This window comes from Bombus pyrosoma, linkage group LG9 (assembly GCF_014825855.1).
Source record: "Bombus pyrosoma isolate SC7728 linkage group LG9, ASM1482585v1, whole genome shotgun sequence".
Taxonomy (NCBI): Eukaryota; Metazoa; Arthropoda; class Insecta; order Hymenoptera; family Apidae; genus Bombus; species Bombus pyrosoma.
In genome coordinates this window covers 12,228,955-12,256,873 of record NC_057778.1, presented here as the reverse complement: position 1 = coordinate 12,256,873, position 27,919 = coordinate 12,228,955, and the positions used below count along the sequence as shown (strand labels likewise).

General features: G+C 44.1%; 1 protein-coding gene across 6 annotated transcripts in view; it reads right to left on the bottom strand.

The window, feature by feature from the left end:
* Nucleotides 1-27,919, bottom strand: part of LOC122570608 (homeotic protein spalt-major-like) — a 75,211-nt gene that overhangs the window by 25,761 nt on the left and 21,531 nt on the right. The window contains exon 1 of one of the 6 annotated variants that reach the window (XM_043733136.1): nt 26,174-26,321. The exons of the other annotated variants lie outside the window; for them this stretch is intronic. The gene's annotated coding sequence lies outside the window, so the exon portion shown is untranslated. Of the gene's footprint in view, nt 1-26,173; nt 26,322-27,919 lie in introns of those variants that run through there. 6 annotated transcript variants of the gene reach the window in all.

Sequence of the window (27,919 nt, the reverse complement as noted above, 5' to 3'; positions counted from 1 at the left end):
AGCATCGCTGTTACTCCAGCTGGATTGCTGGATATAATCTTGTTTATTTCAACGAACGACATTAAGCTTGGCCGTTACAGACAAAAATAGAGTAAAATATTGCGTCTCTAGCATTATAAATTTTACGCTGTGCTTGTATGCTTTCAAATTATACTCAAATGCAATCGTATGTAATTAAACCGAGCCGAGGTGTTAATTTAATAGTCTAGCTTTATACGTCGTTGAAACGAAGCTGGAAGTTGACTGAAATTCTAACGTTCGTTTATCGCTCTTGTATCTATACCCCGTTACCGCACATATTTCTTCTTTTCGCTTTCTCTCATTTTCTTCTTTTTCCTTTTACACTGTGTATTATACACTATTATACACTGTGTACGCTACACCAGTGAAAATATATAGGCGAATCGCATTTTCTAGCATGCGAAACCAAAGGAAGATTCTAAAAAAAAAAAAAAAAAAAAAAAACTAAGAAACAGCTGATATTCGAGTCAGTTTATTATGCAAACGGTTGATGCGGTCTAAGAGAAATTCCCGGGCTATCTGTCTCCGTACAACTCGCCCGTGCCCGTGTCCGTGCCCCTTGATGACCAACCCTTCCTCCAGGGTGTGATTAATTCTCTGACTGCACGGACTGACTACGCTTGAAAAGCTGTTAGACACGAGAGAATCGTGATGCTTGAAATATTCGATTGAGTCGTTGGCGTTAAACTTTTGATCGCACGGCTGCTGGCTAAAGAGGGAATATGTACAATTTACCGTCGCTTGTATACATATTACATTGCCTTGGTCAATATATCGTCACGTGGTTCACGTAATTAAATTGGAAAGTAATTAATCGAAAAATGATCTCATTAGTCCTTATCCCTGTCGTTAAAAATAATAAGTTTCCACTCGGCTAGGCAAATCTCGTTCGACTATTATGGCGTACATATCGCGCGTTTCGCACGTTTGCTCGCACGCTTCGATTCTCTCTTCGCTCGATGCTTTCGTTCATTTCCGAAGAACCGTTCTACCTTCCCACCCCAACGATACCGCGCCAACCACGTGGCGTTTCGATATAATCGTTTCACGGGACAAAATTTTCTTAACCCCGGGCGCGGGCCGTACTGGCCCTGGCTAATGGTTCGAGGGCAATAATTGTCGCGAGAAATAGCTAACGCAGAGGAAAAGTAGAAGCCGGGTGAGGCTACGAAGATCGTCAATCGAACAAACGGAACAGCTGCGGGGGTGTTCGCAGCTGACCATCGACAGGATGAGAGAAACAAAAAGTGGGGGGCGACACGAGGCAAACGTTGACCATCCGCCCTGGCGGACCATTGTCCAGGCTCGTGCCCATTAGAACCACGCCAATTCCCATTGATAAAGTCCTCCGGTCCTTTCACCATTATCCTCCATTATTCCCGACTAGCTGCTGGTCTCTACCTGCGGAATATTTTATAATCGGCCGAGAGAAACGACTCTGCCCCTTTTGCGGAGCTAATCAACGCCCACGCAAGCTGCACCTCCGGATCGAACCATTGCATTGTGACGAACTCGCGGCTGCGTCCTACCGATCCTGCGTCCTCGAACCACATACGCCGCAGTATTTCAATTACAACGGAATCGCCTTTTCGCTTAATATCATACTTTTCTATCGTCCAGACAAACGTTCCGCGGGATTACGTCAACGATCGATCGCCTAACGATACCAGAAAAATCATACGCAAATTCCTAATTATCCTAATTTTAATCTTTAAAGGCGATATTAAAGAAATGCGAACTAAGCAAATATTTTCATATTTCGTACATCTTTCTTAGTTCCACGTAAGTTCCATGTATCTCTGCGTCCCGTATATACTTGCCGTGGATCGAAAAAAATCCGCCATCTAATAATATTCACGTTAGATCGATAACGATATCGTGACATGTTACAACAAATTTCCAGCATTCTCCGTGCTTACATCGATCTCGAAATGGTAGGAGAATGAAAATTTTGCAAGGGCGTCGCGACGACCGAGTTGCCTCGCTTGACACAGCAAAGATATATGCAGATAGTTGAAAATTTGTCAACGGTTAGGAGATTTCCGTTTGTGACAATGTGCTATTCGTTGGCAACGTGTTTCAAGGTTTGGCCTGAACAATCGCCATTTGCCATTTGTAAATATTTCCGCTGCGAACGAGGAGCAGGCATGCGTTCGACAAAGCTTTAATAAAACTTTAACAATGTACACGTTTGGTAACCTTCGAGTTTTGTCGCAGCTTCAATTAGATTCGTTAATGCATCCACTCTTACGGGCATGCGTGCTCTGACGAGATGTTTGTGATCTGACGCCATTGTCGCAACGTGTAGATAGCGCTTTCATAAAAAAAACATGTTCGTATAAATTTGCAACGCGCGTACTTAAAATTGCATTTCCCTTTCAAAGATATTTAAAGATTCGAAGAAGGACTTTGAAAGTGAAATTTCTTATATACTCTGTTCCACAAAGTTTTACTAAACTTCCTATAGCTGTAATATATATATATATATTATATACATAATATTAATATTATACATAATATTAATATACATATAACGATGATATAAATATACATAATATAAATTTTAAACAATTCCTTTTCCCGTTCTATGCCTGTACTTGTATCAGATGTCAAGGAGGATTTGCTTTGCTGCAAATTCCTATTTCTCGTGTTCCTCCAGTTAGAGAATCGACACGATACGCCACGTCGAGGAACAAGCACGTCTAATAGACAGGCCACGCAGGATTTCTCGTCATTTCCCTAACCCCGAAAGCTAGCGACGAGGGTGAGAAAGCTAACAGCTGCCTTCTCGTTTCTGTTTTCCCTGTTCCCAAAATTTAGCCACGCGACTTCCTTCTACCACCCAAGCCGGGCTATCCCCTTAGCCACCAGTTTTGCTTTCGATTACGCTCGATTATTTTTAAATGTTTTTACGGGGAAGAGGTTATTTATAAGCGCGCTTGACGCGAGTGACCCATTACGGGGTCCGCGTCCCTTGCATTTCTTCCTATTTATCTTACCAAACGAACGATAAAGACATTTAATTATCTTCGCTCGCAATCATCAGATTACGATCTCTGAAACTGATATCGTATCAAGATTTTCTAATAGTATCTCTTCGTGGCTGTTACATCAAGCGACTACATACATCCTTAACCTTCGTTTCGAGGAATCTCCAATCACATCTTTACTAGTCTTTACTAGTAAACCCAATAGATTTACAACGGTGCATACTTGGAAAGTACGTAATCTTTTTTGCTCCAAACTATACGTATAATATAACTGTAGTATGGCCTTTTCCTGCGATACAAATTTTCTAATCTTTGGTGGACGATAATTTCAGCGTTAACGGTATCCATCTTGCAACGAGAACTACTGGCAAGGCGACAAAGACGGAATCCGTTGATTCGATCGACCCAAGGTGAAGCCAGTTGGAAGGCAAAAGTGCCATCGAGGGATCAAATTGGTCGATGCGAGCCCTTTCGTGGCGGAGCTGTCGGTGCTCCATAAACTGTTCCGAAGCTGAGGTCACGAGAAAGAAAAGAGGGACGGATATCGGGGGTGGCGCGTGGCTGGTTCGGTTTCAGGGGTGTAACAAGACCATAAATAAAATCGTGGATCTCACGTTTTTGGTTGTGGCGCGCGTCTATTTCTGGACGGTCGATGGTGCGTGGAACTTTTACATGTTTCAGGAAAAACCAGCCGCGCCCGTTGTCTATGGTGTTCTATCAATAGCGAGACAGATTCGTCGTCGCCCGTTCGAACTGCTTTCACGGGCTGACGAGCTCTCGAGAAACGTTAGCCGTCTCTCTTTTTCCCGCCTCTTTCTTCCATTTATTTCACCAGTGTCTCCGCTACGATTTTACCACCGCCTTACGAACGACCCGCCACGCTTAATGCAGCTTTAATTGACGGGTTTTTCAGTAACGCGCCCTCTTCTCTCATTTACACCAGCGTTCCTTCCCTTTCTTCCCTTTCTTCCCTTTCTTCCCTTTCTTTCTTCTTCTTTCGCGGCATATCGACGAACGAAGAAATATTCTCTACGCCGTTCCCCGACGTATTTCTAGCAAGTTCCAGCTAGAAATGCGGTCGTAACGTAAATATGGTTGGCCTTCTAATAAAATTATGACGACGGTGCTTGAAACGTTTTAATTTTATTTCCCGGAATGTTTACCTTTCCCGGCTATACTTTTGCCAGTCATTCCTCTAACAAATCGACGATATACCGCGGCATTTTAACTCATTTTATCTTAACGCGACCTCGTTCATATCATTTTCTGTTATATCGAATTGTTGCATTTTGTATATGTAAGTACCTGTCATACAGGAGAATACTGTTTTAGAACGATAATAATATGGTTCATATAGATACTGTTGAATTCTCGTTCTTTAATGCAGTAAAAATGGTAATTACTTCACATTTCCGATGTAAATAAGCAAGGAAGCCTCTTGCTTAAGCAGAAGGGAAACTCAAAATTCCGAATGCATGGATTCGAAATTTTCTATTTATTTATATATTTGTACGTAACATTTTCATGCTTCTTTGTATCATTGTGTCGTTACTACGCGCGTTTCGCTTTACGTTACTCGTCGTATTTCGTCGCAAGTAAATTCCGCAACACGTTACGACCTTCTTTTCCACCCTGTTTGCTTCTTTGTTCAGTAACATTGACGATTTTTCAACGCTGCAAACAATACTCCTTCGAAAACCTGTTACGCGTTATTTTTCCACACGTACGATAGCTTTTAAGAAACGAACTTTGTCGATAAATCGATTCGAGAAAACTACGCTCAATTTACATAGACTTTCGAACTTACCTGGCGATTAGTCACATACGACTACGTAATTTCAACTCATAGTCTATTTGTAATTTAAAGAGGAAAAGCAAAAGGAGAAATCGCTTAAGAAAACAAAACAGGCGGCCGCTTTTGGAATATAGAAAAACGGTGAACGCTTAATTTGTATTTAGCAGTCGAACAACAGATATCAAGGATCACACATTGCATTCGTATAAGGACAGAAACTTTTTATAAGGACCGTTCAACTGGTTCAAGATTGGAAATTGTCCAACCGCTTTGAAAAACCCGATTTCCATTGCTCGATTTAAATTTAATGTGCAATCTATATACAACCCGAAGGTAAAGTAACGAAAGATAATGCAACGGATCCGTCGAGTTGCAAGAAAAATCATTTCATATTTGACATAACGACGTTACAGACTTTTATGACAGAGTTACGTGGTTGGAAAAAATTGCTTCTTCCAATCTTCTTCCTCGATAGTCTACGATCGGTTACAGTTCTTCAAAACGCCTATAAATTATACGCCCAAAAATTGCAATTTCGTCAGCGCCATTCTACGCCGTGCTCGGTTAAATCGTCCAATTTACCGTTTCGAAACTCTACTCTTATTATCTTCTTTTTGCCATCTTTATTCTCTTCGTTCGGTGTGAAATATCATTTTCTAACAGGCCGTGTAACATACTTTTATTTAAAAGGCAAGATAAACAACGCGGAAACTTGAAATATTTTAAAACGTCGCGACAAACGAACAAATAAGGCTTGATCTAACTCGCGTGGTTGCCAGATGTGACATTGTATATTGCATAAAAATGGATAATGTAGTAGAAATTTTGGATGCATAGTCATTACCATAATTGCAAACCACTCGCCACTACTGTCCAGTGTCCACTTATCCAACGTAGTCAGTCTAAAATTATTGGAAGCGTAGACAGAGAAAGAGAGAGAGAGAGAGAGAGAGAGACACGGCAGCGTGCTTTTCCCGAGATAAATCTGTCCGCGATTTTCATTGAATGGGAAGATGGTGTAAAGATTCGGCTTGCAGAAAAATTAGCCTGCAACCGTGGTATAATTGCGTTATCGGTGTCCGGCGGAAGTCTCGCGGAAGCCGCTAATCTCATCGACGATGTCGTAAGACACGATTGAGAAAGGAGAATCGACGAAACAAAGGTTCTTCGTTTGACTATGCACAAAGTGGTCCACTCAAAAGATATCTCGTCTTAACGCTTCGATAACAATCCAACTTTAAATTTAACTTAAATCGCGCTGCTCGAAATCGTGGCGATGGGCAGATACACAATTGGGATTCTACGCAAGGTGCCCTTTTAATTTCAAAATCCGCGCATTTTAGTTAAAATAATGCATTTCAACAAAACAGTTGAAAACTTTAGCTTTCACTTTTCGCAAATATACCCACCGCTTGAAAGTCGTGAAAATAAAACTAATAATTTTTCAACGGAGGAATAAAATCTCTCAAGTTGCCTGTAGGATGCCGCGCGGGAAGAGTTTCATTGTTATTTCCCCTCGACCGATCGAGTAAGAAAAGCAGTATGCGCTTCTTCTTCTTCTTCTTCTTCTTTCCTTCTTCTTTCCTTCTTTTCTTTTTTTTCTTCTTTTTTTCTTTTTTATTATTTCATCGCAGATGCATCCTGATGATTCTTATGGGTTTATGATCGCCTCTAATGACGCTTTCTGGTTGGGCCGATGGCAATACGTAACACGATGCGGATGTACGTGACGCGATTTCCCATGATATAAAACGGTGAGCCGAGGCTGATAATTGCGGGCATACGTATGCCGGTCACGGACAGGTGTTGTACGTCGCGCACTGCACTGGAATTATGCTTATTCGTTTGAGACAGTTATTCCTTCTAAGTATTATATTAATATCCATATACTTTGAACCGGCTTCTTAGAAAAAAGTGACTAGAATTTCACGATAATTTTAAGCGACTTGTATAAAACGATCCACCTCGAATCGCGCAATGTAGTTAACGCAAAGCGTTAAATAAAATTTTCGTCGAGCTACTTGCAAAGGCAAGAACACGTTTGTATCGCGATGAAATTAAAGTAGTTGTTAGTCGTCCAACTTGACTGCTGCTCGACCGTATAAAATTATTTAATTTAGGCCAACACCATGATGCCAATCGGATCTTTGGAATCGCGAGAAATCAGTCCTGTTGTCAGCGTGGCTGTTTTTACGGGCGTGCACGTTTTTCCTTGCGACAAAAGCGTGGCGATAGCGAACATAAACTGTTATGAACGTGGGCGTCGGACTAAATATACCGATGTAAATATTCCAGACTGGTGAGCTCGAAGGGGGTTGACCGCGAAGAAAAAATGCTTCAAGTCGGCCGGCTTTTTCTACTCTTTTTCACCAACTCGTAAAGAGCGTGGCGTTAATTGCGACAAGAATTGACGGTCCCATTTGTTCGAATAAAAAACATACGTTTAGCAAAAGTTAGAACGCTGTTTTGGCGATTATTCCCTATACGCGAGATACGTACAGTCGATGACTTTCTAATTTAACGGCCGTTCGGATCTGCCATCTCCTTTCCACAATTCTCTAAACGTATAACGTTTCAGTTGATTCAAGTTGTTATTTTAATTTACATCCTCTTAACTGTGAGTTAAGTTCGCCGATATCACTCGTATTTAGATGGAAAATGACGAAGTTTCCGAAATTTTCAAAATTTATAATAATCCATGCGTAAAATAGACTCGTTATACTCGTAACGTAGTAGAAAATGTGTACACTAGGGTATATCAGTTTTCTTTCAGCTGATCTCGCGAATCGATTGACTCGCTAAACGTCCATTTCATTCGTCTTGCGTTCAGATTTTTGCAGCATTATCTATTCGCCGATAAGTTGCAAACAAAAGCATCTCTTTGAGCAATACTCGAGAATTAAATGTGTTTAATTTAAGCGTTTAAGCATTTTCGAGCAACATCCTCAGAAATCAGAGTATAACCGTAATTCATGATCGTCAAGGGGCAAGCAAACTGAAAATGGCAGTACCCGCGATTACGGTTCTGTTGTGACACGCGTCGCAGGATTTTACGATCGGACGGATTACCAGCCGAAAGTTTTGACGAAAATCGACCGTAAAGATCGGACAATACGTCGGAAATCGCGGCAGTATTTTTTTTCACCGACGCCACGACCACAGCGTTCATTTTACCTTGGAAAAGCGTCGTTCGGCATCGACGAAACTTTGCATTTCGATCTATCACGCCTCGTTCTTTTCTCTTTCTCTTCTATTCTTCGAAGATTACGTGTCTTTAGGCACCAGATTTCCTTCGATTCGAAGAGACGAGACGAAGAAAGAAGGGGAAACGCAGTGGAAAGAATCTGTTGAATTTGCTACGTAAACAATCGATGATCGATTTGAATATCCGAAAGGTATTTTCGTTCAATTTAAATTCGATCGTCGAAGAAAAGCTTTAATTGAGAAAAAAGCACGTAGTATACTACATTATTGAGACAGTTGTCATTAATGAATGAAGTAAAGTCGGGCGAAACGCAGGTTAATTTCTTATTGCGAGAAAAGAGAATTCGAGGAAAGAAAATAATACGAATACGCGTTAGGTGAAAAAGGTAGGGGTATAGGAATGGCAGGGATATAGAAAGACGCGCAACGAGGATCGAGTGCGGGCTAGACTCGTCGAAAAAGAGGAAACTCGTCACGCAATGAATTTCTCGTGGGCCGATTCTCCCCGGTTGGACTTGGAACAAGTTCATCGACACGGTCCCGCGACACGGCCGCTCAAAAATAGCCGATGTATAAATTATGCGTTCCCGGGGAAATGAGAACAATGTTACGGCCGGGTGTAGTTAATGCAAATTGTGGCCGGGTAGAATTAGACTCTACTTCGGGATGCTTAAATAGTTCGCGAAGCACCGACCGGGGATTATCATTATTCATCGCGGCACGTCTTTGAATTGCAGAAAACGATTATGCGCGAAATTCCACTTACATTTTTTTCTTCTCTCTATTCTCTCTATTCTCTCTATTCTCTCCATTCTCTCTATTCTCTCTGTTCTCTCTATTCTCTCTGTTCTCTCTATCAGGAATTCGACTTAATCCTCGCCGAGGACGGATTTCCCTTCCGAATGTTTAAACGAACATTCGAACGGTCGAATCGAGCGAATTGGAAATTTCATTCCGTTCGAATCGATCCGATTGTAATTTTCGCGTTACAGTATTTCAGGTTTGTTCGTTGCGTAACTTAACATTGTTATTATTATTAGATTTTTGTTCGAGGAAACACTTTCGTTCGTGCGTCTAATTGCCTTATTCCTTCTCGTTAAACGCAATAAACGTTACAAGAAAATTCAGTGTGGTTAGTCCGATGAATGAGAGAAGCGGTCGCGATCGAGCGTAACACCAATGGTGGCAAAAACGAAAAAAGGGAAAAGAAAGAAAAGGGGGAAGAAAGAAAAGGAGAGAAAGGAAGAAAGGAAGAAAAAATCGGTCCGGCGCAGAATTCAAGTTCTCGCGATGTCGACGATAAAGATACCGTGGCAGCGGCTCTGCTCGGCGCGGCGCGGCAAGAAACCGGCCATTCTTGTGGAAAAAGGCCCCGGCATGGCAGCCCGTTGCCAGATGACGAAATTCCATAGCACGTGCGGTTAAAACCAAGTCACAAAACAAATCCAGAAGTCGTCTGGAGGCGGCCAGACCTCGACGTTTATCGGGCCGCTACTCGACGACGGAAGGACGTCCGCGTTTCGAGTAAATATTTGAAGATCTCCAGTCGTAACGCCGGAGATCCTCTCCTCATAAAAACCGCGGGATCGACGTGTGCGTTCCCTGGCCTCCTACGAAATCCCCTTCGCGTATATCTGCTCTCTTCCTCCCCTCCCCCCTCTCCTCCTTCCCCTCTTTCTCCCGGATCCGCGCACGGGATCTTTTCACGTCTCGTGATTATATTTCGCGAGCAACTTTCAACGCACACGATCCACCATTGTTGCGACCGGATAATTGGTCCGGCAGCATCTTTCTTCTTCTTCCTTTTTTCAAAGATCCCACGGCTAATGGAATCGCGAGAAAGCACTTTGTCTTGGCTGATTCGTTCAAGTTTTCGGTTTGCGATCGAGAAGTCGAAACGGCGTATGATTTAAACGTCGAATAAACAAGTAAGCGTATGTCTGTTAATTTTGGCGCATTCGAATATAAACGATGAAAAATATAGCGAACTAGTTGGATCAAACTGGATCCGTTGGCACTTTCGTATTTCTCACAATCGTTCGACAATACCATATTCAACACGCAGTTTTCATTCCTTTTCACTACAGGAAGAAGAGAGAAGATTTTATTCCCTCGAACCGTCGTTCACTACTCAAATTCTACGATTGTCGGATGAACGACGATGTTTTATTTTTAAAGCTTGCGTCTATTCCCGGAGGAAATGAAGTTCCTCGGACGGAGCTTTGTTTACGTTTGCATACCTGAAGTAGCGATAATACGGATTTTAAAAGTTAGCTATGAAGTGGCTAGAGTTATTCACGGATGCGCGTTTGTTTTTACACGATGTATACGCGCGGTCCGCGTAAACGGTCGTTCTCCTCTTTTGACACGCGTGTACGCGATTCGTGTAATAAAGATGCTCTGCAAAGAATTCCATTTTTTCTTTTCTCTCGTCTTTCTTTTTCTTCCTCTTTTTTCTTTTCGTTATAGAAGTATAACAAACGAAGAAAATTTAATTACACGTACGCGACGAGCTTAAACTCAATTGAAGCACTTAGCGTTGCAAGTTACGCCAATTATCGGTACCGTAATAATCGAAACGCGTACGAAAGTACGTAAGTATGTACGCAGGCATCCCGCTCGTTATCGCATCTAAACATCGCGATAAACGAGCAAACAGATCTGAAATTCGATTCTCGTTCCGTGAGAGAGGAAGGATTAGGAATTTAGGAAGCTCGCGAATGATATTCGACGGTGGCTCGCGGCTCGATTCTAAGTTATGACCGATGCGGAAAATGAGGTCCCGATCCCGGGGGAACCGCGAGCGGTAACGTATCGCCGACTTGCCGGAATCTCGCGTGGCATTATGTTATATGGGTATAAATAACCGAACAGGAGCAATAATACGTAATAATATATCAGTCGGGATTTTAGTGGTGCAGCTAGCTCGCCGGCCCAGCGGTCGTAATTCATCGCGCAACCCGGCTCACCCTGTCTGTACTCGGCACACACGCGCTCTATACACACCGACGCGACACGGCGCGGCGCGGCGCCGCGTACACAGAAATATACGCGCGTAACCAGAAATCGCGCGGGTTTCACGGCAGCCGCATTTTCGATCGCGTTGCCCTGCATCGACGTCTCCTGCCACTTTGCCAGATCTCTCGCGACGATTGCGTTTTACCGGGCATCGTTCCACATCAGCGAACCACAATTATGACCGGCAGACGAATTTTCAGTCATTCGGAGTAGTCCCAGTTGTATCTGCGTCGCACAAACGAACGACTATAACCGTGAGAAATAATATCTGGTATAACGCGTTTCACGTTACACGCAAGCATTGCATCGAGTTTTCTCCAACTTCTGCTCCAACATTTGATATATCGCCGTTGAGAATCGCTATGTAGCAGGAAATCGTGGTTTTCTTAGGAGGGGAACTCTGTCAGCGTGAAAATGTATTCTGTTCGGAGAGATAGATGCGACTTTTACGCGACACTTTCGCCACAGTGATATACGACGATAATCGACTTTGTTAAGATCAGATTTACTTGTGCACCATCCTCAACCCAGGTTCTCCCTTGTTCCGATAAACAGTTTCCTAATTTTTAGAAAGACGCTTGTAGACACGTTGTTCCCCATTTCAATTAAACGTCGATCAAACGTCCTCTTACTCAAAATTAGCATCTCAACGTTCTTTGATTTCTTTGAAGAAGTAGCAATATTACTGACGGGTAATGTCATTTCCTTTCAATCATTTATTTTACCATCCTTCACCTTCTCATCATGAAATTGTGCAACGGTCGCGTAAACATTTTAACAAGGAGGTGGCAAGAGCGAAGAAAGTAGTAAATTAATTCTGAAATGAAAATCCCAGTGTAAAAGCAGCAGAAAGAAAATCACGCGATCCTTTCGTGCGTAAACTGGAAAAGTAGCAACAACTTCCGCAATTTCCAACGCGGTAGCGTTACGATGCCAGTAAAAACGACATAATTTCGTTGCACCCTTAGTTCGGCGAGAAGCTTAACACGCGTCCTAAGAAATTGCGTAAGAGTCGAAGCCGTCCGATCGCGAACAACCCCTTTGGTACGTCGACGGAGGTTGGGGGTTAACTCCTCGGCTCGGTTACACGAGAGGGTTGGGCCGGCTGAGATTTCATCGTAATAATTTTCCACTCCATTAAGTCATACGGGGTGAACGCGATCCGCCTTTGCATAAGAAACTTGACGATCTTTGCCGATAGGGGCGGCGCGCCCTCTATTGAATTTTCACCAGGGAAAACGAAATCGAACGGCGGACAACTTTTTCCATAAACAAGAACGTCCGATCGCATGCCTTTGCATTTGTCGCATGCTACTACGTTCTCTCGTCTAACGGCCATCTTTATATAACATTATACAACGTTTCATATTCTTTCATCTTTTTTACTTTTCACCTTTTCTCCTCTTATTTCACCTTGCGTTATTTAATAACCTTTTTATAATTCGTATTATGGTATTCCTTTGCTTTCTTTCACGTCGGTCCTATATCTTTTACACGAAGGACGCGTTGAAACTTTCATTTCCAGATTTCGTCCGAATGGCCGTAAAATTTCATGCATTCTTCGCTCGACGAACACGTAGACAAGTTCATTCGCGTATGACGATACGTAATTGAGAAAGAGGCCAAAGGATTTTCCAGGTAAGCTTATATCGTGTGTTTGGAATCCAACAGATACCAGGAAAGTAACAGCTAAACGATTCTCGTGTACGTTATCGGTAGCGTACGAGAAATCAGTAGGGAACCTAATCTTAGACAACGAACAACAGAATATTAGAAAGATAATCTCGAACCAGAATTACGTACATCTCCGTTCAATTCGAAAACGTTGCGTCGAGTTGTTTTTTCAACAGCGCGAGATACAATTTTTCCGACTGGTGGGCGAATATTTTCCTTGCCGTGGATACTCTCCAATATTTATCGAGAGCAAGCGTGCCGGGACTAGCGTTTGCAGCATTAATATTACATTATATCAATAAGGGTTTGAAAAATCAGGGGTGCCGCGGCAAACGGATGGCCGTCGTTTGAGGTCTCGCGTTACTCGGCAAACATTCCGCCGCCCCCAAACCTTTCAATCTTCCCTCTTCGCCCTGTTTTTCACCTTCAGGCGAAGGGATATTAGGCAGTTCTGTGGATGGAAACTAATATCGGCGTCACTGTTGGGAACACGTACCACGACCACGATATTCCAGCTTAATTGTGCCGTTTGCTTTGAGAAAGGTCGGGTTTTTTCTTACGATCTGCGCGTCAATCTTCGATAGTTTTAGCTCTTTTAAAACTCAGAGATGCGATACTTTCTCTTTCTGACATTCCTTTGATTCGTTCGCGGTCGTTATACGCTTTTACGCTTATTCCCGACTAATCGTGAATTTACGCGTTCCAGTAGCTTTCTTTACGTCTTATGTTCTATATCTGTCGTATCGCCGCGAAATTCGTTGACAACCAAAGTACACTGGGTACTCGGGACTAGAAGAAAATATTGCATTAACGGAACATGCTGGTGGTGATGGTGGTATCGATGCTAATAAAACCTTCGTTCTGCCAACTGTTTGTTTTCTAGAAAAGTTAGATTTAACCTTAGATTAACCACCCGTCCGTCGACTAAAACGACGATACGTGGTAAGCAAAACGAATATAATTTCGAAACGAATTATCGATAGAAGGAGACAAAATTTGTCGGTTTGCGCGAGAACGTGGGCTGTGGGAATCAGAGTTTTAATAAAATCGGTCAGAACGGCAAGGATGTGGCAGCGATTCGGAGGCGAATGCTCGTGAAGGGTGCTCGGGGCAAGAATTCGGGGGAACGGGCCTCGTATCTCGCGCTATTTTCGTTTTCAACACGCGAAATGAAAATAAAAGAGCGAGCTTCGTGATGTACGCGCGCCGCGCCGCTCTGATTTATCGGCCGCTCGCCCCGTCGCGTCGCATCGAACGCGTCACTATTGTGTGCACCCGTCCGAAATGCACTTTTATAAATAGATACCGACGCTGAGTCTCCTTAGTCTCGTGGAGCACCCTCTTCCTTCTGGCCAAGGGTGCACCGCCAACGGGTCAATCGTGCCTCCACGGTTGAACACGTTTCCAAGTTTTACACGTTTCCCGACTGCCCCCATTCACAAAATCCTACTTATACAACCATGATTTCATCGTTTCGCTGTGAGATAATTCAAGGATAATTCTCACCTGTCCACTCTTGTTCATCGATTTACCTTCGATACCTTTCGATCCAGCGAATTACTCGCCTTGTGAAGCAAAGCAACGATTACTCGTTGACAGGGAAATCCGACGCGGTGTTAGAAAATCGGCCACGAGTACGATAGATTTGCGAACAAAGATCACGGTCGATCGGTTTCCCAGCGAACAACGCCAGGCCAATAAATCAATCTTTTCTTTTGTCTTTCTTACGATCGCGGATAAAATCAGCAAACGTTCTCCAACGAGTCAACGTATCGAATATTATACGGTATTCGATAATTAACGATACGATATATAATACAACTAGCATCGATTTTCTTCCTTTCGATCTGTAGAAAAATGAAGAGGAATTGTCCTCGTTCTTTCCCGGATCGGCTTATCATCTTTCTATTTCTCTTTTCGCTTTCACCAACGTTCGTGCGCTCCGTCGTATATACGCGAGACTGTCTCGCGGCGATATATGCTTCCCATGGGGAATGATCGAAGCATCGAGACACCATAACGCGTCACAAACACTCGGATGTCCCATCGAAAGGATCGTAGACAGCGACGCGTGTGCGCAACAGCGGGCTAGAAACAGTCGCATAGGGTGTTACGATGTTCGAGAAATGGGAAACTCGACGGCAACGATGTTGCACGATTTCGTGTTCGTGAGAATTTCTCCGAGAGACGGTTCTCTAGGTATTCTTAAACGTCCGGTGTCTTCTTTCGATATTTCTATCTGCCGTTCGTTTTTAACTAGGTATTTTAAACTGCCGACACTTTAAATAGCTACATACGTACTTGTTTCACCCTTTCGCGACATTCACCATATTTTTTACTATATTATTTCTTTTGCCTGGTCGTTTATCTTCAATTTCCAATTTCTTCTCCGTCGATTACCCACGAGATTCGTAGTTTACAAAACGTTCTTTGTATCCTCACTTTCTTCGCCTCCTTTCCTCACTAACTAACTTTTCCATTTTTCCACGCAATTACGAAACTTTCGTTCACCTCGCTCTTCGACTTTCCTCCTCTCTTTGTCTCTTTTTCGTTCTGGCTCTCGCGATCAAGCATTTCGTCCCGCTTTATTCCCTTTCTCGCCTCCTCCTTCTCTCTTGTCACTTCCCACCACTGTTGTTCGTTCCGTTTATTCCGCGCTTCGTCTAGGCGGCGCTACGTATTACACGCGCGCGCATAATATTCCATCCAAAAGACAATTTCGAGATCGACGAAATTTCACTGGCTCCCTTATCCGAGGCCTTATTCGTGTCCGCGACTCAACTACCGCGTAACGACAGGCAAATTAAGCTTATAGGTATCATGCTGGTTAACCTCGTTAAGGTAACACGATTCCCGGCAACCACCCACGAAACTTCTCCATAGAAGGTCAGTTTCGTCCATTCCGCTATGATAAATCGATCGAAGCGTCCGCCCAGCGAGTAAGGAAGAGAAAGAGCTAAGGGGACGCGAGAAACGAAGAATAAAAATAGGGGATAGAAATAATATATGAAGGGATGACGACGATACAATGTCTTATAAATAAGATAAGAAAGTACCTTGGACGTTGAAAGAATTGAAGGTTCGGGGAAAGAAGGAAACATGGTCAGAAAATGTTCAATTAACGTAGGAAAACGTCGAGTTGGTCAAATCGAAAAGGGATTAAAGAAACATGGAATATCGTTAAGAATAGAAATAAAATTCGTACGCTAAATAAAGCTAGCAAAGAAAGTAATGGTAAATGTTTTAGTTTATTTAAATTTTATGCAGTTCGGTAACTATGTAATTTAAAAGAAGCACGATACGTAATTTATTTAAATTTTATGGAATATTTTGAACCTCTCAGAAGCCAATGCTAATCAAGCGTATAAATTAAAAATGTCGAGAAACATAACGATTACAAATATCGTTTGCAAAGATTTCGATTTTTTAGTACCATATATTTCCGAGGAAAAAATTCACGAGAGCAAGTTATTTTCGAATGTTGTGCTCGAATGCGATCGGATACAAATCGGACGAGTTGTAGGAAAGGAAAAATTTTAATTGGAAAATAAGGGAAAGAGAAAAATTGTAAAAGATGATAGTGGAAGAAGGACGAGCGAGGGGGCACGAAGATCGCGTCGCGTCGCGTCGCGTCGCGTCGCATCGCGTCGTATCGGACAGATGCTACTCGCGTGCGTGCCGATGAAAATACGCGAGCGTGACGGTGACGCACGCGTGTGCCGAGCCGAGGAAGAGCGAGCGAGCTTTTTGTTGCACGCGGCAATTAGCCACGGCTCGTCGTGCTTTGGCTTTAGCTGCGGGCTGCAACTGTCGCGTCCGCGTCGCCGTGATCGACGCCACTCCTCCTCTTCCTTCTCGCTCTCTCTCTCTTTCTCTTTCCTTTTCGTCTTCCTACTCTCGCGTTCTGTCCGTCGAAAAAAAAACAACCAACGCTCCGGAGTTTAAAGGTCGACGTTTAAGCTGTCCGGGAAGTTATCGGTCACGGCAATATTCCTCGAACGAGGTGTCGCGTTCGATTGGAAACTGGTGTTGCAATCGTTCCGACTTACCGTTCCACGTTTCACGAGTTCCCTTTTGTTCCGTCGCGTCGCACTCCTATTATAGGCGGAACATGCTTTGTTCTACTCTCTTGCCACTTTGCTTTTGCTCTATCGATGCAGCAACAAGTACTTACAATTAGTCACCGAATCAAGTTTTTCATCCGTAATTTTTCTTCGTTCTTCGTTGGATTATTTCCTCTGTTCGGTTCATCGTTTCTCCACGTACCGTAGGTACTTGCCTCATCATATAGACAGTATTCGCACAGTATTCCATACAATTTTCAACATAGCGTTTCAACAAGTTAAAACAAAGCGTTCTATCGCTTATAATCGGTAACATCGATTATTGCATTCAACGTGCAATTTGCAATTGCCCCGTTAAAAAGTTAAATAATATCTGGTATTTATCACCCAAATCCGTGGAATTGCGACTGTAATTGCGATATTCGCATAGTTTCGATTGCGTGGCGATCGAGCGGCACACTGTTTGTTAACCATTACGGTCCTTAACGGAAAATGTGCTCCGTTTCGTTCGGTATTCGAAGGCCAGGAGGCTAGGCGTCCGACGCGACACAGGCCCGTTCCAACGCTATCGTTGACAGCGGAATCAGATTTGCACGCGCTTAAACGCGACACCTGCGTGCGCGTACGTGGCTCGCGTGCGCGTTATACCGGAAATACACGGGTCGCTTGTAGGTACACGCGTAGGTACGCGAGCAGCCGCGACAATTTCGCGGATGCCGGTCTGCCCGACACCAATTTTCACCATTTTAACCATTTTAACCATTTTCACCGTCATCATTTACAAAAATTCCTCCTCGCCATGCCATTTTATTTTATTCTTCGCTCGCTGCGCCGCGTTCCCTGTCAGGTCAACTAGGATAAGCGGTCTCGCGACGACTAAAGCGATCGAATCGAGGATCCTTTCGCTTCTATAGGACCAGAATTTCCTGGAAATTTCACGAACGTGTACTGCGTTTTTCCGAATGCGGCGTACGCAATTTACGTTTAAGCGTGATTACCCAGCTATTTACCTAGAAATTTCATCTTCGACGAACTCGACGATATCGCGTAATTCTATCGTATTCGTGTCGTAGAAACGAATGTTAGACGTAAATAAAGATCGAACAGGCTTTTCTATCCGTTTCAGCTAGATCGTAGAATGACACAGAACCGATACAGCCCATCCGTTCGGTATTAACAAGTACGAGAATCTTTGGCGAAACGGAATGTCCGTTTTAGCCAAACCGACTCATCTCACGCGGTGCTGGCTGCAATCCATCGTGGGCCGTACGTACTACGGTAGTGTCTCTGGTACGCGAAAGTGCAAGCGGAACTATAGTATAGAAAAGAACTGGAAATTTGTCTTGTTCTAAGAAAAGGAAAATGTAATTCTTCTTATTGCAATTAACAGAGGCAAGCGTAATCCGAGCTACGGCAATTGAAATCATAGGAGATAAACGTGCTAGTACGTTCGCATAAGAAACGGTTCGTACGTTTACCACGATCAAAGACGCTATTCCCGATTACCCGATCAAGCATCCCAATCGTGTAGCTGTTCGGAACGTAAATTGCTTCTTCCCTCGTTCACGAACCCATTAACGAGTCAATTTTGCGTTACACGAAAACCACGTTCCGCCGTACGACGATTAGAACAGGTAGTCGGAATCGGCGCATTTCCATCGAATCCACCTTCTCACATATCGTATCGCGCTCGGTGTGCCTGGCAAGAGAGAAACGGAAAAGAACAGGAAAGAAGAATACGATTCTCTGCGAGTTACGTCTGAAAGATTCGTTTATTGCGCAAAAGTATCGGTATCTGGCATGGATCAGCTCGCGGCGGTCAATTATAGATTATGGAGGCGATCGGTCGCCAGAGACATGTAAATCACGGCGACCAGGTTTCGCGTCGGCTTCGCAGCCCCGGCAACTCAATTAAACGAGATGACGCACCGGTAAATAATCGCGAAGATTATAAATTGAAAAGGAACGGCGAGTTAACGAACGCGACCAGCTCGATTTTTCTCATTACCCCGATGGAAACGATTCGGCCGCGCGAGCGACGTGAAATAGTGCGTTCTGTCCGGGACACGTTTTCGCGTTCTGCTAATGACACACAGCCTCTGACTGACTTTCTTGTTAAACGATCGACCGATCTTTACACCGGCTTGCACGCTTTATGGCGTCTCGTGTAAGCCGAGATAATGTCGCAGGATTTCTGAAAGTTGTACGGTGGGGCATTTTTTTTTTTCCAGGCAAAAAAGAAAGAAAAGTGAAATGCCTATATGCAGCGTGTATGGAAATGTCACGCGACCTTGGCGTCTTGTCTTTTCGAAAATGTAGAGTTAACGTAAGATCAAGGTTCGATACGTGGAATATCGTTGCAATCGGACGCAAAGTACGGTGAAATTTTTTTCCAAGAAAAAATCGAAATACGCGTAAGTAATGTAGCAACGATAGGCGTATGGTGATTTCACGCGACCTTGATGCCTCGTTTTTTTTCGAAAATGTAGCGGTAATAAGATCGGGGTTCGCTTCGTCGAGACGAAAAGATATCGAAGAATTTTTTAATGTTTCGGTCGATCGGCCGTGTCAACGAACGAATAAAATTTTAAGAAGGAAAAGAACTTGTCGCACCTAGTACGACATAAACGTCTTGAAACTTGTTCCATATTCTAAATAGAGATAGAAACGAGAACTTCTCGTATCGTAGTCCGAGCTACGGCAAGCAGAGCATAGGAAATCTTTGATAGCCCGAAGCGACAGATTCTTTCCCTAGAAACGCATATACAATAACATGTGCTCTTATATTCTTACAATGGCGCTGAACCTTCCGAAAACGCATATACCCGTCCTTCGTAAATAAACATCTCCTCCCTCGGCACGCACACGCGCGCATCCTGCGATCCTCGACGAAAAGGAATAAAGACAAAGCCCGAATCCCGCCCCTCCCGGAATCATCCCAAAAACCTAAATCACCATTTTCAACCCCTGTCCTTTTATTCCTCCCCTCTCTCTCTCTCTCTCTCTCTCTCTCTCTCTCTCTCTCCTACCACGAAATCGAGCAAAGTTCTTCCTTAGAGGGAGGACCGTGTCCCTCGTACACACAGGACGAAGAGAAAATTCGATATACCTCCGCGGTATGACAGGCAAAAACGTCCGGTACGGTGGATGACAATTTTAGTTGGATCCACCTCTCTCTCTCCTTCCCTCTTCCAGATAGACCGCGTGCAACGGCTCCATTCAAGTTCTATCCGAGGCTCATTGTCCTCGTCGTTGTTTGCCAAGGTAATCCTGTACGCGTAGAGAGAATACGCGTGCTCGGTCGCGAGAGAGGGAGAGAGAGAGAGAGAGAGAACCTGTCCTAGCGAACCGTGGTGAGACGAGACGAGACGAGACGAGACGAGGCGAGGCGAGGCGACCGACGCGGCAGCGGGGCCGGGACCAGGACCGGGACCGAACGACAAATTTTCCGGCACAGAAACCTCGAATGGGAAAAAGCGATCGCGACACGCCGACTGGCCTCCAGGCTCAGTAACGTATTACATTTTAAAACGACAAAAAAGGAAGGCTCGGCTAATAATGGGGGATAATATGGGGTGCCCTCGAACGTGAAACGCGCCCAATATCGGTGCATTCTGGCGAAAACCGGTGTGTAAACACAGAGTTACCGCGACATCCTGTCAATCCTGAGCCAGACCCCCCTCAAAACCTTCGCCGCGATAGGCTCACCCTCTTTTCGAAACCGGGGGTGAGGGGGGAGAGGCAGCGATCGGATGCGTTATCTGATCGCGTCCTTTCTTCGGGCACCGTCGATACAAAGATTCCTGCGGGGCTTCGGCCCCGCTGTTTAATTCGGCACTCGTTACAGAACAGACATTCGAAAACTCGTTATGCCCCGTTTCTGCAGCCAGTTATGTCGTATATGAGTGGATTAAGAAGCGGCGAGGAGTTATTGTTCTGTCCGTCTTGGTCAGCGCATCGCTGATCGAATCGGTGGTGCGTTCGCTCGATCGAGCAAGCCTCGATGGAATATCTTATGCACGAAGGGAATGTGTCGCAAATGGGCGGGAAATTTTAGTTATTCGATCGTAACGGAAACTTGTGATCGATCGTAAATACCAATTAGACTATGAATGTTTACTTATGTTAAAATAACGCGAATAAAACGTGTGAAATATTTCAAATATACATATACGACAAGTTGTATATGATAATGGAACTGCTGTTTACCTTATCCTTATCTACGTTTTATTCTCTTTAGGTGTGATTTTACGATAAAGCGGAAACGCTTTCTTCTATATCGCTCGTAATTGATCGATCGTCGTATATCAAAATTTTGTACGAGAACTTCTAATCTGAAATCATTTGACGCGAGTGTCCTATAAATATGCCAATTCGTACATATTTCTAGAGAAGAGATGTATGCATTTCTTGGTATCGTGGTACAAAGTTTCTCAACTATCGGCGACGTACAATTTCACGCCATCGAAACTTACTCGCTACGTCTGTAGCCGCTTTTATTGCGACGGAAACACAAAGACGTTGCGTTACATTTAAAAAATTGGATGTCTCGGCCGCTTAGAGATAAGGAACCGCCACCGCGCGACGTCCCCACGGCGCGACGCCCGTGAAACTTTCGCTGGAAACCGCTAGCGGCTATCTGCAGAAATGCGGCGGCAATTCAGCTGGTCCGTGTTAAGTGACTCAGTGCCGTTGTAAAGTCACGGCGTTAAACTCGACGACGACGACGACGACGACGACAACGACGCCACCGCCGCCGCCGCCGCCGCTCACGCTCGCCAATCAAGATTTTACGCCGCTGCCGGACAATTATGATATTTTACAGGTGATTTGAGGGGCATAAGCTTATCGTATATCGCGCTCACCGTACTGATAAGCGGGGAACGGCCGACTGGAAATATCTGAATCCGTTTGACCTTGGATCCGAGCCAAATCGCATTCGACGATCTCTTCGAGGTGCAAGCACTGTTTCGAGCTGATTTCAAGCCTCGTTTCGTGCTTCGTTTCGTCTCGCGTTACACGCGTTCAACACTCACTTTCCTCGTACAATTTGGCGATCGCTGATTCGAATATTCTAACTCGCAGTTACGCAGATTACTCGATAATAATTCATTTCGATCCGGTCGATCGACAGAGGAAGTTCGATCGTACGGTTATAATTTCCTCGAAAACCTGCAAATTTTCTCTTTCACGGAAATGTTCCTGCAAAGTAGATACGTCTGTAAAGGAGCAACGTCTCTATACTGTACTATCTATACTCTATACTGTACTATACTACCTATTCTCTATACTATCGCGACGTTTAAAATTGATCCGCGATTCTTCGTAGATTTTGCCTCCACACTGAAGCAAACAAAATTCTGATAGCATGAGGTTAAAACCCTCGTAAAAGCTTCGAACCTACTTAAAGGTATTGTCTTCCTTTTTCAAAGTACTCGTGAGACGTTCGAAACTTTAGAATCAGATTCGAACTTATAGATATATTTGATCCTGTCGACGCGATGCGACGCGATGCGACGCGACGCGATCCGATGCGATACGATGGTAAGAAGAAACGGAAGCAGCCGTACTAGACTCGGCTCCGAAACCCAACTCTGGTTCGACGAATGATCAGAATCGTAACTGCGGAGCTGGAAGAGGCTCGGTAGCGGTACGGCTTCCTCCGTGTTGGTAGATGCGCCAAGGGATTGGATTTTCGGCCGCTCTTCCAACCCCTTCGTGCAAAGGGTTTCATCCCCCGGAACGTTCACGCGCTCGTTAGCATATGATACGAGTGGCGGGGCCCGAGGGTTGAATCCTCGGCCAATAACAATCCATTTTGGCCTGTCGACCGGCTCCTCTCGTCCTCCGCACCCCTCCCAGCATCCTGTATTACAATTCGCATTCGGGCTTCCTCCGCATGGCCCGTTTATTTGTCTGTCCATTGGTCGGACAGCTCAAAGCGTTCCGCCGCATGGGACGCCATTTTTTCTTCCCTTTCCTCCTCTCGTTTGTACTCACGCTGACCCGTTACTTCTCCGATTACGGAAATCTCGCGATCCGTGGGACCGACCAGACCAGAGTCCTTTGCACCACCGATGATCTTTCGTTTTCTTCCTTAGGGGTGGACGCGGTTGCCGCGAACAAATTTCTCCATTTCTCAGCATTTTCTCCGTATTTTGACGTTGAGAAAATTCATAACGAACACGCGAAAATATCATTATTTCCTCTCACGAATAATCTAGTTGATTACTTCTACCGTTTTCTTTTATACGAGTTAAGTTCGGAAAAAGTGACATTAAACACGTTATTCTAATATATATAGGTAACGCGTAAATTATCTAAAAAAAAAAAAAAAAAAGTTAACAACCCCGGTTGGAAAACTTTTAAATTCTAGAATCGATCAATCTCGAAAATTTTATCGACGAAACGCACGGAATCGCGTGGAAATTACTTGGATTAAATGTATCGTGTATGTGCTCGGGACGATTTAGAAAGTGATTCGCAATACTGTCTTCAATTACAGCTGCATGCTGGTAGATTTTTCGCTTTGTTGCAATTTGTTCGGTTACATACAGCAGGTAAGTGGGTCTCGTAGCAAGTATCAGTTAAGTCGAGTTAGTGAAGAATTTGTGCGATAGACTAGTATATAGTGTAAGAAGAACTATAGCGATTATGGGTCTCTTCCGTAGATAAAGATAATTAAGAAAAACGAAGCTTAATTCGGTATCTTTTAGATAAGTTGGCTGGCTCGCGTAATTCCTTATTACAACGTCAGCTTAATAAATTGATCAATAACGTCTCGTTTAACGTTCCACGTTTTCCTTCCTTTCGCCACTTCCAATGAAAATGTTACGAACCATTCGTTCAACTATCTCTCGTCGCAGTTACTTATGTAGTTACTTGGAAATATATTTAAGGAAACAATTATCGTACAATTTGAAATTTGCGCAAGAGAACGACCAGGTTATCGAAGAACGGCCACTATGTGACGCAGTCCGGGTATCGATGCAGATCCGTTCAACGAAGATCACGGGAATTGCCTCCTCTCGATCGGAACTTTTGCCTCCGGGGGTTTCTTACGGTTTTGTCAAGTGGTAACGCGCGATTTAACAATTAGAATTATACTTGTATCCTTATAACAGACGTTTGAGAGAAATTTGTCCGAAATCCGAGTAACTAACGACAAGGTTCAAGCATTTGTCGGAATGCAGTCCTTTTCTACCTCTACGATACCACGATTTTCTACTTCAATGTCTTTTCTCCTTTACATCATTTTATCGAATCGCGCGCGATCCACTTTGTTCTATCGAGTTAAAGATCGCAACGTTTGACAGATCAAGTTCCATGTTCGTATGGAGACGCGTGGTTGCGAAATACGTGTTTGTAAAAGAAAGACGATTTTGGAACAACCTAATAACTTCGACGATCGAAAGAATTTCTCGTTGGAGCACGATAATCATAAAAATATATTGATATTCCTCGACGAACGTCCTCTTTAAACATCCGAAACTTGGAGTATAAAGCAAAGAGTTAAATATAGATATATCGGAAGACAATGTAAAAGCATTCGATCAAAAGCAGCGGAAACCCAATCGCGATTCGATAAACGATCCGCTAAGAGATCCCAGGAGAATCGGCGATATTCGCGAGTGGCTCGTAAGCACCTGGTACCAGGCTGCTTCCAGGGGTTAGGTTTTGGATCACGGGGACAGGGCGGGGGCAACGGAGAGGAGGAGAAAAAAGCGGAGATGCTAATCTCTCGCATCGCGTCGAAGGGTGGAAACTGTGTGCTAATGCGATCCCGTTTAGCCAAGTCAGCTGGAAAACGGTGCAAGGAGCGCGCCCCAGCCCACGAGTGCACGACTGGCGAAACACGGGACAGGGGATGCTCCCCATTAGTCGGCCGGAGGCCGTTTTCGATGTTGCGGCTCGAGGATCGTCATTATTTCGCGATATCCGCTCGGTTGGAAACATTTGGACATATTGTACCGCTCTCGATTCTCTCTGTCATTTCTACTCTCTGTTCACGAACGATCATTCTCACAGGCTAGGTGGTGCGATTATGAAGTCCACCCTGGGCTGGGACATGTATTTTTTTTTTTTTTTTTTTATTTCGTTCAGGGATTTTGGCTGCTAAGAGGCTTTTTCTATTCCCTTCTGCGTACAAAGTGATCTCTCAGGGGACAGTGACGACTGGTGCGATTATTCGAGTAATTTTTTCTATTCCTCCGTGTACCAACGGCTATGACGGGATAGTTTGGGTCTGTGCGAAGCGCAAAGAGAGAAAAAAGAAAAGAAAAGGGAAAAAGGAGGGAGAAAAAGGAACGCGTTCGGTGGGATCTGAACATCATCGACATAGCGAACCTTTAATTAACACGTGTTTCTCAATAATCGCTGCGTTTCGTCCTCGGTTAATCGGCGGAACAGATACAACGTGTTCCTCGCGCCGATAAACAAAAGAACTCGCAGAGATTGGAAGATTTAAAGCGATTTAAAGCGATTATTCAGAAATTCTGAAATCACCGTCTTTGAAATCGAAGATATCTAATTTTCGCTTAAAGGGCAACACGAGGCTGAAAGACGCCGAAATCGCGTCTACCCACCCATTTTCGTCTCTTGTCGTTTGTATCGCGTCGAGTCTTTGTACGATAAATCTATACGAAATATACATTTCGTTCAGGATATCGTATCGAAAAATATGAAAATCATCGATGACTGCAGGGTCGACGATCGTAAAAAATATTATAATAGATTCAACAAAGTTGAATATCTAAAGAAATCCAAGTATAAATTAGCTTTAATTAAGTTATTCAAATTAGATAGTACAAAGAGTTCAAACTTATCTCTCGTTTAGATTCAAATCTATTTAAAAGTATTGTGTTTTCTTGCACAAGTATGAGTGAGTTCGTACGTACGAACCTTTGCAATCGGATTCTAACCGATTTGCGATATACTTGATCCCATCGATCGATCATCGCTTTATGTCGACAAAAAGTCGCGTTGCCGACGGAAAAAGAAACACGTCGCGGTAGGTGGAAAGTGGAGGATGGAGGGAGAAAATGGCGCATGGAGGTGTGAAACGCGACGTAAAGCGCAAATGGAAAGGAGCGAAGCCCCGGGGCCCGCTCGAATTCCGCCTCGCCGCTGGTTATTAGGCAAATACGACCTCGTCGATGATAACCCTTTCGCTCGGGGCTGAATAATATGGCACCCCTAAACGGGCGGCGTTTGATGTGACGCCGGTTCGCCGCGCCTCCCAGCCAATTTCGTTAAGCTTCCCCTCCCCGCGTCACCGTTCCCGCGTGTCATAATCGCACCCTCGTCAGTCCTCTAATCTTCCGGCCCGCGAATCGCGTCGCTTTTTCACCCACGATATCGTGAAACTGTTTGCTGTAATCGGTTAATGGGTTCCAGCTGCTACTTACCAATAACGCCTCGCGGTATTTATATCGTTCGTCTTTCCTTTTATCCATCGATTTACACGAACAAATGCCTTGTCGAAGCGTTACGCCTTAGGTGAGAGGTAAGTTGCCGTGGTTTTCTCGGTTATTCCTCTATTTCAAACCGATCGTCCACTCTTCCAGTAAATAGAGTATGGGACATACGGACAATTTGGCACAATCTTCTAGTCATAATGTTAAGTAACTGTAGAGAATGAAAAGAAAGAGATAGTGGAGGCAATGATCTCGCGCGAGGATAGTCGACTGGATAACTTAATCTGAATTCTAGTCTGAGTCATCCTCTCGTCGCGTCGGCAACGATCAGTAATAGTTATTTACGGCAATCGCAACTGCACCGATATTATGACGTCCCCTCTGATCATTGAAAGCAGGCCTGAAACAAGTTGTCCCGGCGCTGTTCGCGCGTTCAAACGCTCGCTTGGCGTCGAGCCAATTGGGCTGCTGCCCTTCACCTATGCCAGTGAACGATGTACGAAATTGGTTTGCCTGTCTGCCTGTGAAAAGTTTCACGCGCGAGATCGAGCCGAAGAACCGACCGGCCAGAATCGCCTAACGTTCCCAGAAATTAAAACCGACGCGACGCGACGCGACCATACCGCCGAACCTCGAGAACGTTGCTCTTTACCCCGTAAATTCGTTGGTCGTGGAAATGCAAATGCAATTGCTAGCTTACAAACGAGTTGACAAATGCTCGAAACGTAGCCAAAAGTAATTGTCAAGGATCCGATATTTTTTTCTTCCATCTTACAGAAAGAAGTACGTATGTAAGCGATCCTTATCGCTGACGTCTTACTTCGCTCGATAACGCGGCTCCAGCTTCGTCGTTCTTTTACGATTTCTTCGTTAGATTCGTCTACTTTATCGAAATAGGTTTGAATAAAACGGACCAAGTGGATACCTGACTCGAGAGACCATTTTTTGCAGACATATTTGCAGTAACCGTTCATTCGTTGGAGATGTCACAGTTTCTTCGATAGGTTCAATATGATTTGAAAGCGACATCCATTAGCGATTACCAATAGCTAACTACTAGCATCGGATGAGTTCGGTAAAGATTCGGTGATCGTTCCGAAGGATAAGAAACAATAGTTGGAAGAAAGTGACCAACAGGCAGCTCTCCGAGCTGGCAGATTTCTGAGCTACGAGCTATAAGAGAAGAGGTGGCTGGTTTAGAGAAGAAGTTGCCTGGCTGCAATTCCTTCGGCCGAGCTCTGAATGAAAGTTATGAGGATGAATCTGGCCGAGCAAGGCGGCGGTGGGCAGCGTTCAACGAAAAAGAATGGAGGATGAAGAGGCGAGAGTCTGAACTCCCATCGTCCCAGGCGTATCCACTTACAAGCGACACTATGGCCGTGCCGCGGCACGGCTAGATTTAGGCCAGATAATATACTGTTCTTCGTACGCATGCACGGAATTGCCCGGGAAAGATGATCGATGGCCAGCCGTTTACCGGTCGTCGGAAAATTTCTATGATCGACGGCAATCGTGGAACAATTTCCAACATCGTAATATCCTCTGTCTACGATAATAAGTTTTATTCTTAGTAAACGGTGATTTTAATCCTAAAATAATTTTCTCTACTTTCATACTTTGAAGAAACGATTTTAAGTAAGTGGCCGAAATAGCGTCGATAGTATTTCATTTTCACAGAGTTGCGACTCAGATACGATTCAGATAAATAGAAACTATAGGTCGTTATAACTCTATATT